The sequence below is a fragment of the Prionailurus bengalensis genome, chromosome B3 (assembly GCF_016509475.1).
Source record: "Prionailurus bengalensis isolate Pbe53 chromosome B3, Fcat_Pben_1.1_paternal_pri, whole genome shotgun sequence".
Taxonomy (NCBI): domain Eukaryota; kingdom Metazoa; phylum Chordata; class Mammalia; order Carnivora; family Felidae; genus Prionailurus; species Prionailurus bengalensis.
This window is the reverse complement of record NC_057355.1, coordinates 10,209,117-10,220,460: the sequence shown is the minus strand read 5'-3', so window position 1 is coordinate 10,220,460 and position 11,344 is coordinate 10,209,117. Positions and strand designations below refer to the sequence as shown.

The 11,344-nt window shown below is 45.4% G+C and overlaps 1 protein-coding gene across 22 annotated transcripts in view; it reads left to right on the top strand.

Annotated features, from left to right (window-relative positions):
- The first annotated feature begins 10,427 nt into the window (after positions 1–10,427).
- AKAP13 (A-kinase anchoring protein 13) overlaps positions 10,428–11,344 on the top strand; it is a 335,560-nt gene continuing 334,643 nt past the window's right edge. For all 22 annotated transcript variants that reach the window (XM_043554751.1, XM_043554750.1, XM_043554737.1 and 19 more), the window contains exon 1: positions 10,428–10,652. The gene's annotated coding sequence lies outside the window, so the exon portion shown is untranslated. The remainder of the gene's footprint in view (positions 10,653–11,344) is intronic.

Below are 11,344 nucleotides of genomic sequence, written 5' to 3'. Positions count from 1 at the left end.
CAACCTTTCCTCTTTCTTTTTTTCTTGAGCCAGTGAACCAAAAGAGTCTTAACGAGTACAAAGATGCTGTTTCTGGACATCTATTTTTAAGGTACTGGGAGTCACCGGGCAGTCAATAAAGGACAACTAGTGCCTTGAATACTAGACAAGGTGCCTTGAGCTCTAGATAAAGATCTGGCGGTCATTCACATAGTTAAAGCAATAATAAGCGCCCACATTTGTCACATTCTTGCTCGGTGCCAGATATTGTTCTTAAGGGCTTCATCTATATTCTCTTATTTCACCTTATAGCAACTCTATGAGTTAAGTAGCAGTTTTATTTATTTATTTATTTATTTATTTATTTATTTCTAGGATAGGAGAAACTTGAGGAAGCTTGAAGGCAGAGGGTAAGACTAAAGATGTAAAACAGAAAGCGTGAATTACAAAATAAAATTCCAGAGAGGATCGAGATAAATGACATTAAACAGGAGGGTTAGACGGTGGAAGCCTTCCTAGAAAGCACAGCTAACCAAGAGCAGGCACTCAGTTCTGATGCTCTCAGGAAAGCAGAAGACCTGTTTACGTGCAGAAAGTGGGAGGCTTTGAGCAGGGATTTGGGTGCCAGTAGAGAAGATGTTTAATGAAGCTTTTGTGCCAACAGACACTGGAAGTCAATTACTTTCGGATTCTCTGTGAAAGTGTTTAGTATTATTCTGTAAGCATCTGGGAGCCATTGAAGTTTTTTGAGCAGGGAAGGGACGAGTAGGGCTGTACTCGAGGAAAATCACTCTGTGCCAGAGAGAAATCTAGACTAGTGGAGACGGTGTAGAGGTAGGGAAACCAGCTGGGGATGATCGCAATCATTCCATCAAAAGTTGGTCAAATGAACGTGAGAAAAGCAGGAAAGGAAACGTTGGCCCTCGTTTGCAAAAGTGATTGTGATGGCAGAATGTGGGAAATGAGTGGGTGGAACTGAGGAGGTGAGAAAGCAGGAATTGGAGCGAATGAGACAGAAGATCTCCCTTTTGGAACTGAGTTTGTGGTTCAGCAGACTATCCAGGTGAAGAGGTGCTTGCGGTGGGTGGGAATGCAGGTTGAAATCTCACAGGAGTGATCAGATTAGGCTGGAGATGAGATTTAGGAAGCCTCCGTTTTCCCTTCTTGACTAAGGAAACGACTCAAATGATGGCAGTGTGGGCGTATCGGTCAGCTCAGGCTGCTGTAACAAAATGCCACTGACTGGGTGGCTTGCACCACAGACATTCATTCTTTACAGTTCTGGAGGTTTGAAAGTCCAAGATCAATGTGCTACAAGACTTGGTTCTTTGTGAGGGCCCTCTTCCTGGCTAGCAGATGACCACTTTTCACTGTATCCTCACATAGAGAAAGGAGGCTCTGGTGTCTCTTCTTTTTTTAAAAAATTTTTAAATGTTTATTTATTTATTTATCTATCTATCTATCTATCTATCTATTTATTTATTTTTGAGAGAGAGACAGAGCGTGAGCAGGGGAGGGCCAGAGAGAGAGAAGGAGACACAGGATCCAAAGCAGGCTCCAGGCTCAGAGCTGTCAGCCCAGAGCCTGACGCAAGGCTTGAACCGACGAACTGCGAGACCATGACCTGAACCAAAGTTGGATACTTAACCTACTGAGCCACCAGGCGCCCCTCTTCTGCTTATCAGGGAACTACTCCCATTGTGGGGGTTCCATCCTCATGATCTAAGCACCTTCCCAAGGCTCCCATCTCCTAATATCATCACACTGGGGGTTAGCGCTTCAAAATATGGGTATTAGGGGGCACAAACATTCAGTCCATAACAGTGGATAAATAGTAAATGATGCTTCATAAGACAAAACTCAGATTGTGCAATGAACTAAAAGCCAATTGACCTAAATAAGGTCAAATAAGTCAATGTTACCTAAGACAAAAAGCAAAAGCAAAAAAAAAAAAAAAAGATGGGAATCCTTTCTAAATTAAAGGAGTCTGAATAGTCATTGTTAATAAATGCAAAGCATGAGTCTTGATCAGATCCTCCAAGAAAATAATAAGCACAGCTATAAAGACAACTTATTATCTTATGGGGACAACTGGTAAAGCCTGAATATGAACTGTACATTGGATAATGAAAAGTAGGGAAAAAATAAGGGTCTGACTCAGTCATATTCAAATTGACCAGCTCTTTCCTGAAATACTTTGGTATCTGGGAATACATATATTGTAAGACCTAAAAACATTAAAAGTACAAGTGGTATATTTGTTCTATTAAAAAAGAAAAGAAAATCTGGTTGAAGCCATGCTGAAACTGTAGTTATTGGTAACAGTTGTGTGTACATGAAAATTGTTCTCTTTTAATATTGCAAACTCCATACAATTTGGGGGAAGATAGTGCATTAAAGCTGAAAACAAAATTAAAAAAAAAAAAAAGATCTGCCCAAGAAAACCCGAGTTTGGGCTTCACATGAGTTGTTGACCTCCATTTCCATTAAATGCTGTTTAAGGGCTCAAAAAACATGGTGTTTCTCTAACGCCAGCTTCAGAAGCCTACCATTATAAATAATTGGGGTAATTATGAGAGCAGCTGAATAAACTGGAAAAGGCTGGGCATAAAGAGAGAAGCAATAGGATGAAATGTGCGGTTCTTAAGCCAGCCCATAAATCTCTCTGAAATCAGAATAAGTCTCCACCTTCTCCAAACTGAACCCACGTTTCCAAGTAAACACCAAGCCAAACCTAACTGAATCAAAATAATGTCACCCCTCCCCCCGAAGTGACTCTGGTTTTCCTTTCCAGTTATGGGGAGGGAATCTCTAAACCCTTTTACGTGTCTAAAATTAAATTCCCTTGACTCAAGACTGAGAAATATGGCAATAACTTCTTTTGAGGCCAGGGTGGTCCCTTAATCCTGAGTCTTTTGCGATTCCCTCCCTTGCATCAACCCAACAGCCCATAACTCTTCTACCATTGGAAATATAATGCCTTTAGAAGCTTGATTTGAACACATGAGCAGCCTTTAACCAAATCTACTGTTGGAAGGATCATTATGGAGAAAAGCAAGGTTTCAGAAATTAAATAAATTGCCCAATCACTAAGGGCATACATCTGGCCCATATTAATCAAAGGCTAGGGGCAGGAAACTAGGTGGCTATCACATCTATTGGAGAGGCCGATACATGATAATATGCACTTTTGGGAAATGTTCGTTATAATTGTTGTGGGGTCCATGTTTCCCTGAATTTCTCTAACAGCACTTTTTTTTGCATGATCGGATCTACTCCTAGACTGTCATTTTCTTATTGTCTGTAGAGGGAGATGTGGAGGAGGGAGTTAAAGTGGGCAGAGCAAGGGGCGCCTGGATGGCTCAGTTGGTTAAGTGTCTGACTTCGGCTCAGGTCATGATCTCACGGTCTGTGGATTTGAGCCCCGTGTCGGGCTCTGTGCTGACAGCTCAGAGCCTAGAGCCTGCTTCAGATTCTGTGTCTCCCTCTCTCTCTGCCTTCCCCTGCTCACGCCTGTCTCTTTCTCAAAAGTGAATACATATTTTTAAAAATTAAGAAAAAATAAAGTGGGCAGAGCACTCCATGCCAGCCAAAGTGCTAAGGGTTATGCATGTGTTGTTTTATCAATTTATCATTGTGTGGCTATTGGGTAGGAGTGATCACTTCACAAAGAATTTGAGCATCTAGGATTTAAATTTTTTTTTTTTCAACATTTATTTATTTTTGGGACAGAGAGAGAGCATGAACGGGGGAGGGGCAGAGAGAGAGGGAGACACAGAATTGGAAACAGCCTCCAGGCTCCGAGCCATCAGCCCAGAGCCCGACGCGGGGCTCGAACTCACGGACCGCGAGATCATGACCTGGCTGAAGTCGGACGCTTAACCGACTGCACCACCCAGGCGCCCCAGAGCATCTAGGATTTAAACCCAGCCCTGACTGCTTCTAAAGTCCTGGTCAGTCTTTCTTTCTTCTTTCTTTCTTTCTTTCTTTCTTTCTTTCTTTCTTTCTTTCTTTCTTTCTTTCTTTCTTTCTTTCTCTTTCAGTTTATTTATTTAAGTAATGTCTGTACCCACATGGGGCTTGAACTTACGACCCTGAGATCAAGACTCACATGTTCCACTGACTGAGCCAGCCATGCACCCCAAGCCCTGGTCTTTCTAATATCAGAAAAACTTAAGTCAGAGAGGTTAGGCACTCTAACACCCTAACAGTGGGGATATAAAACAGCAAAAACCTTTTTAGGGGACTATTTGCAAAGAATGTACATCAAGATCCCTAAAAAGGTTACAACTGTCTTGGGTGGTAATCGTTGTAATGATAAACACCATTTACTATGCATTTATCTGTAATTCAACATGTTAATTCTATGCTGTGTTTTCAACATTGTTTAGTTCGTACTTGTAGAATTTTTGAAATCTGTGATGGGAATATATTATGAACAAAGGATTGGTTGCTTAAATAGGTCTTTATGAAGCACCCCCTCTGTTGAGATAGGCTGAACCCTCATGATTCTAAATGGAGATGGGAAGAGGGCAGCTGAGAGAGCCCAAACGAGGGAGGACCTAGTCATTGTGCCATTCTAAGCTGGAGTTAGTGACCTTTTCTTAGTTTTCAACCCTTAGAAGGTAAGCTGTGCCCATCAGTGGCTATGTGATTTGGCACAAACCACTTAGCCTCTCTAAGCCTGAGTGACTTTGAAAAGGGGGGTGATGGTGCTAGCCCAGGGTTGTGAAAAATAAATCAGGTAATGCAAGTGAAAGAGAAATAGTGGGGGAATTATGACCCCAGGCACATGTGATTTGGAACAAATTCCCAGATGGAGACTTAATATGTGAATCAGTGAGCCTGACCTGTACTGTCCAGTATAGTAGCCACCAGCCACATGTGACTTTTGAGCATTTTAAATGTGGCAAGTCTGAATTGAGGTGTGCTATAAGTGTAAAATACACACTGGATTAATTTGAAGACTTAGTATGATAAAAAGAATGTAAAATACCTCATTACTAAATTTTTATGGGTTACATGTTAAAATCATACTCTTTGGGACATACTCGGTTAAGTGAAATATCAAAATTAATCTCATCTGTTTCTTTTTACTTTTTAAATGTGGTTCCTAGAAATATTTTATTTTACTTTATTAAACTTTATTTATTTTAATTTAATTTAATTTAATTTAATTTAATTTAATTTAATGTATTAAATTTTATTTATTTTAAGAGAGAGAGCATGCAGGCACAAGCAGGAGTGCGAGAGGGGGAGGGGAAGAAAGAGAGGCAGAGAGAGAATCCCAAGCAAGCTCTGCATTGTCAGCATGGAGCCCGATACAGGGCTCAATCCCACAATCTGGAGATCATGACTTGAGCCGAAATCAAGAGTCGGATACTTCACCAACTGAGCCACCCAGGCTCCCTGGAAATTTTAAATCACATACGTGGCTCACTATACATTGCTGTTAGGCAGCAAAGGAAGCTTCCCTCTGGAGCCCAAGAAGTGAACACTTAGTTGTGGACTGCAAAACCTCTCACTTGGAGAGTTTCTCTTGGAAATTTCCGTGTCCCCCACCCTTATCCTCATCCCCCACTTCAATTTAGCTGAAGCACTGGGTGCTTAGGGTGATCTTTCTAAGATGAAAAATCTGTTCTCATCATTGTTTTGTTACTTAAAATCTTTTGAAATTCCTCTGGGCCTCTTTAAAAAAATTTTTTTTAAACTTTTACTTATTTTTGAGAGACAGAGAGAGACAGAGCATGAATGAGGGAAGACCAGAGAGAGGGGGAAGATACAGAATGCAAAGCAGGTTCCAGGCTCTGAGCTGTCAGCACAGAGCCCAATGTGGGGCTCGAACCCAGAAGCTGTGAGATCGTGACCTGAGCTGAAGTTGGACGCTTAGCCGACTGAACCACCCAGGCCCACGCCCCACCCCTGGGGCCTCTTTTAGAGTAAATGCCATTCTCCTTAGTAACTTGGCTTCGGCTAACTGCCCTCAGTTTCACTTCTTCACTTCTACTCCTTCCCTCTCCAGTTTCCTATGTGTGCTCTATGTCTGATACCTCCATGTCTTTGAATTTACTCTTCCTTTTCTGGGAATGTCCTCTGCTACCTGTGCACACGCACCCAAGCCTCCTGCACTGCCCTGCCATTCTTTACCCAGTTAATTGTCCTCTGAGACCTGGCATAACTGTCACATCCTCCTGATTGCTCTCTTGAACTTTGTAAGCAGAAGTTCTTCTCTCTGTGCCCCCAGAACCCTGAGTTTGCTTCTATAAGGGTGCTGACATTTCTGTTTCCTTGCTGGCTTGCTTGCCCATTTCCCTCATTTGACTGTGAGTTCCTGAAAGCCAAGAACCTTGTTCTTCATCTCTAATCCCATGGCACACAGTAAACTCTCAATAGCTAATCTATTTGTGAACTGAATTGAAAAGCTGGCCAGGGAGGAGTGCCTGGGTGGCTTAATTCTGTTAAGCATCGGACTCTTGGTTTCGTCTCAGGTCATGATTTCACGGTTCATGAGTTTGAGTCCTGCACTGGGCTCTGCATTGACAGTGTGGAGCCTGCTTGGGATTCCCCCCCTCTCTCTGACCCTCCCACATCTCTCTCTCTCTCTCTCTCTCTCTCTCTCTCTCTCAAAATAAATAAATAAACTTAAAAAAATAAAAAAAGAAAGGGAAAGCCAGTCAGGGAATTGACCAGTGATAAGTAACCACAAACTTTGTGGATGCAAATGATGGAATTCTCCACCCTGGCTGGCTTTTTTGGCTTACGTGATTGAAAATTCTATGTGTTGTCCTGGCTTCAGGTGTTGCTAGATTCAGTTCAATCGATGCCACCTAGGCATTGTTTTTCTTCATTTCTCTCCCTTTTCACCATGCTGGCTTCATTGAAAGAGATGCTTTCCTCCTGGTGACAAGATGGGTGACGAGCGTGTCTTTCCAGGTTCCACTTGAGAAAAACACAATCAGCTACCCTGATAGTTCAGAGAGAGGGTAGAATTTACTTCTGTTGCCCCTAACTGGTGTGTTTGGGGTCATGTGCCTAACCCTGAACTAATAATTGTTGCCTTTGTATGTAATGCATTGACTGTCTCTGGTCTGATCACACGCTAAAGCCATGGAATTGGGGATGTGGGTGGTGGTGGCTTTTCTCCAAGCAAGGGGCTGAAAGTGGAAGTTACCTCAAAGCAACATTAGGGTACTATTGGTACCCCAAAAGCAATAAAATGTCCACTGTTATGAAAGTAGAGCCCTGAGACAAGTTTGTTCTAGTGCTTCCTGATTGATTGATTGATTGATTTCCAAAAGTTGACATTTTAGAAACCAAGAGAGATTCATGTCCCTTCCAACTGTGTTGATTTTGTTTTCCCCTTACTTTGGCATTACCGGGGACTGACTCTGTAAATTGGAACTTATCCTTGCTATATTTTTAGAGATTAGAAACCATGTAAATCGATTAGAGAGTGTGAAAATTAATAACAGGAAACCTCATTTAGAATGGAGTCAGTGGGTGGGCAAGGGGAGGACTTATGAGCCACCACTCCTTGTGAGTTGTAGATCTGAGCCAGACCTTGCACAGGGATGCTAGTTCATGATCCCAGTAGGAAGAAGGGTTTCTTCCTCTCCTGGAAACAGCCCAACCAATGAGAGACTCTCACAACTCAACCAATGAAAAGCCACTATACTTTGAACTCCCAGTTTACTTCATGGGACTTTTTGTTTATAACAACCTTCCCACTGCCCTCTTTTCTGTATAAAAGAGTGACTCCCTTCTGTCTTGCAATTTGCCTGTGGTTCTGCTGTAGCTTATGTGTCCAAAATTGCAATTCTCTGCTGTTCCCAAATAAACCTATTTTTGCTGGAAAAATAAAAGTGCCGAAGTCATTTCTAAATTATTTTTTAAGTTTATTTATTTTTGACACAGAGAGAGAGTGCAACCGGGAGCTGGGGAGGGGCAGAGAGAGAGGGAGACACAGAATACAAAGTAGGCTCCCGGCTCTGAGCTGTCAGCACAGAGGCTGACTCGGGGCTTGAACTCATGAACTGTGGGACGATGACTTGGGCTGAAGTTGGAAGCTTAACTGACTGAGCCACCCAGGCGCCCTGTGCCAACATTATTTCTAAGGTTAACAAGAGTTGTAAGTCAACTGGAAAGATAGTTCAGAGACATAAAATCCTACCACTGCTTGATAAGGCCCTGGCATCTTTCCTGGCTTATACAGTTACTTAAGGAAAGTGAGAAAATTACTAACCACTACATCACTTTCTGGTGAAATGGGGCACATTGGATGTGGATATTTGGTGTCCTTTGGAAGAACAAATCTTTAGTATCAGGGACACTCAGTTTGAGGACCCCTCATACTAGCTCCTTCTGTACAAATTCACTCGTGCAAAACGTTTGAGTTCTTCCTGTTTCCACCAGCACTATGATAGATGGAAGAGAATGGGGGGGGGGGGTTTAAACAAAACAGACTTAAGGGAGCATACATTATAGTGGGGGAAAGAGGTAATAAACACACAAATAAGCTATTTTCAGACTGGGATAAATGCTATGGAACAATTTGAGTCATATGCATGAGAGGGACTGGTTGAGAATGAGTTTTTTTCGATAGGCCAGCCAAGGATGTTTCCTCTAAGGAGAGGTATTAGAACTAATATCTGAATAACAAGAAAGTGCCAGCCTTGTAGATAACTGCTTAGGACTTCCCAAAGAAGATGCAAAACTCAGCTGTCTGGAAAATTTAGAGAAGACCCTTCTCAAAGCGGGGTCCCAGACCAGTAGCATCAGTATCACCTGGGAGTTTGTTAGATAAACAGAATCCCAGATCCCACCCCAGACGTACTGAGAATCCACAGTTAACAAAATTACCCAGGTGATTTGTAGCACAGTAAACTTTAAAAAAGTGCTGCTCCCCTCCTGGCCCCTGGATGTAGCATGCAGCCCACCAGAAAGGTGTAAATCCTGCTGAGGCAGGGAACAGGAAATGATATTGTCAGCAGTCACTAGAAAGATGACATGGTAACATTTATTTGCTGCTGCCTTTGTAACAGACTTAGCCAGGCTGTAGGAGAAGACCATGGGATTATCACATATTATGGTCTAAGTGATTTTCTAGGTTAGGTCCCTTGCTTTACAGGAGACAGAGGCTCTTGAGGGGTGACCTGCTCATGGTGGACTCCTCTGTGGCAGAGTCAGGGCTGGGATCTAGGAGACTCCTCTCTGTGTGCCACCTTTCAAATATTGACAAGGAGAGATTAGAGTGAGTATTGAGGATGGTGAGCAGCACAATGAGGTCGTTGGGAAATAATATCACATGAAGCACTGGGAATGTTTGGCCTAGATTTTTCATTCTGTGAAGGTAAACTAGGAAAATATATGCGAGAACCAGGTCCACTTACAGGGAAGCAAATTTCAGCTCAAGTCTAGGAGCACTTCTAAGACACAAAGCCACTCAACAATGGAAGGGACTGATACATGCAGCATGTATACGCAATACCTCTCTCTCAGGTCCTGGGTCATGAGCTTGCCTCACTCAGGGTTCCCAAAAAGAGAGTCATACACTTTAATCCTAGTAACCATTGTTCTTACTTAAATTGCTATCAATTTGCACGTTCTTGACCTGCATAAAAAGTGTTTTCATTTTTTACTTAATATTTTTCTTTAATTGGATTCATTTTTTATAACTTTGTGTTTAATCTAAGAAATAACATCAGTGAAATAATGGTCTGATATAATAGGCATTTTCCCTCCTAATACGCAGTGTAATGCACACTGAAACACAGGCGCACCCCCACACACAACTATCAAAATGAAGTTTCTTCGAACCAGTGGGCCGCATTTTGTTTCTCAAAAGCCACCAGGTAATTTCTGAAGTCCTTTGCAACTGGAGGATTGTAAGATTTTGTGGTGATCGCTTAGCCAAAAGTTCATGGGATGCACTGTCACAGTCCTGATGCCGCCAGGAAGCCATCCATGCATCCAGTCATCCATCCAATAAAACACTTGCTGACTACCTAACAATGACTCTCAGAGGCACTGACACCCAGAAGAGTAAACTCACTCTCCGGTTGCAAGTGGAAGGAAATAGAATAGTAAATCATTTCAGTATGTGTGTAGTAACTGCTACAGCTCAGGTAAGTACTGGCACACACAGGCAGGGCGGTTTCCGGAGATAGGGCGGCGAGGAGAGGGTGGGAGGGCATTTCCCAGAGCAGCCTCTGCCAGCCAGCCGGCTTGGATCACTTTGCCGCCGCGCAGCAGCGGCGGTCAACCTCAGCCTCCCTTAGCAACCTGAACGCACCGCCTAGGTGTCTTCCTATTGGCCTCCCGGAGCTTGATGGGCAGCTCTGAAGGGCAATCCCTGCTCACGGCCGCTCTCTCCGCGTTTACTCACGGGAGGGCTCGTAGGCGTTACCGCCCTCCCTAGGTGCCCCGCCCATGCCTGAGCAGCTTGTGGCGCATGCGCGAGCGGGCTGGGGCTGTGTGCTGGGCCAACGCGGAGCCGGAGCAGCCGCGGTGAAGCTCCTGGGCTCCGCTGAGACCGTCGCGCCCGCTCGTCGCCTCGAAGTAGCAGCTTCAAGCCGTCGCCGCTACTGGGTGAGCGGCCGCCTATTGTCCTTCTCGGCGGCGAAGGTGCGGAGCTGCTCTGGCTGGGCCCGCGGGGGAGCCCCGGGCGCCGCACGGTGAGAGCGCAACTTAGTTGGCGGAGTTGGGGGAAGTTTTGTGATTTGGGGAGGGGTCGCGGGCGCGGAGCGCGGGGCCCCTCCCGCTGTGGCCGCTCCTGGGGGCGGGGGCCGGGAGGGGGGCGGGGCCGCGGGGGGAGGAGGGGGCGGGCGGGGATGAATGGGCGTTGGGGAGCGCCCCCGCCTCCGCGGCCCCCTCCTCCCCCTCGCATCGCCCCTTCGTTCATTGTCTGCTCCGGGGCCGCGGCGCGCTTCCCGGCTCCCGCAGCCCGGTTTCGGGGCCGCCCCACTCCCGGGGCCGGGGGCGCGGCCGCGGGGCACAGACACTGGGGTCCCCTCGGGCGAGGCCCGCACCCCCGGCCCCGGGAGCCACGGCTCCTCGGAGGGTCCCTCCTGTCCCCGGGGTGCGCGAACAAGTGCTGCGGACGCGAGGGAGCCGCTCCCCCCGGGCCGACACGGACGGTAAACACTCCGGGCCGCGCCCGCCTCCGGGGGGCGCCTCCTGCGCTCGCTCCGGGGCGGAGCGGGTCGGGGCCGCGCCGCCGGAGGGGACCTGCACGGGGACAGGGCAGCGGGCTCAGCTCTCCACCTAGTTCAAGTGCAGCCATACTTCGAGCCGTAACAAAACATTTGTTTTTGACTTACTGACACTTTTTTTTTTCCAAAGTTAACCAATATGAGAAGAGTTTTTT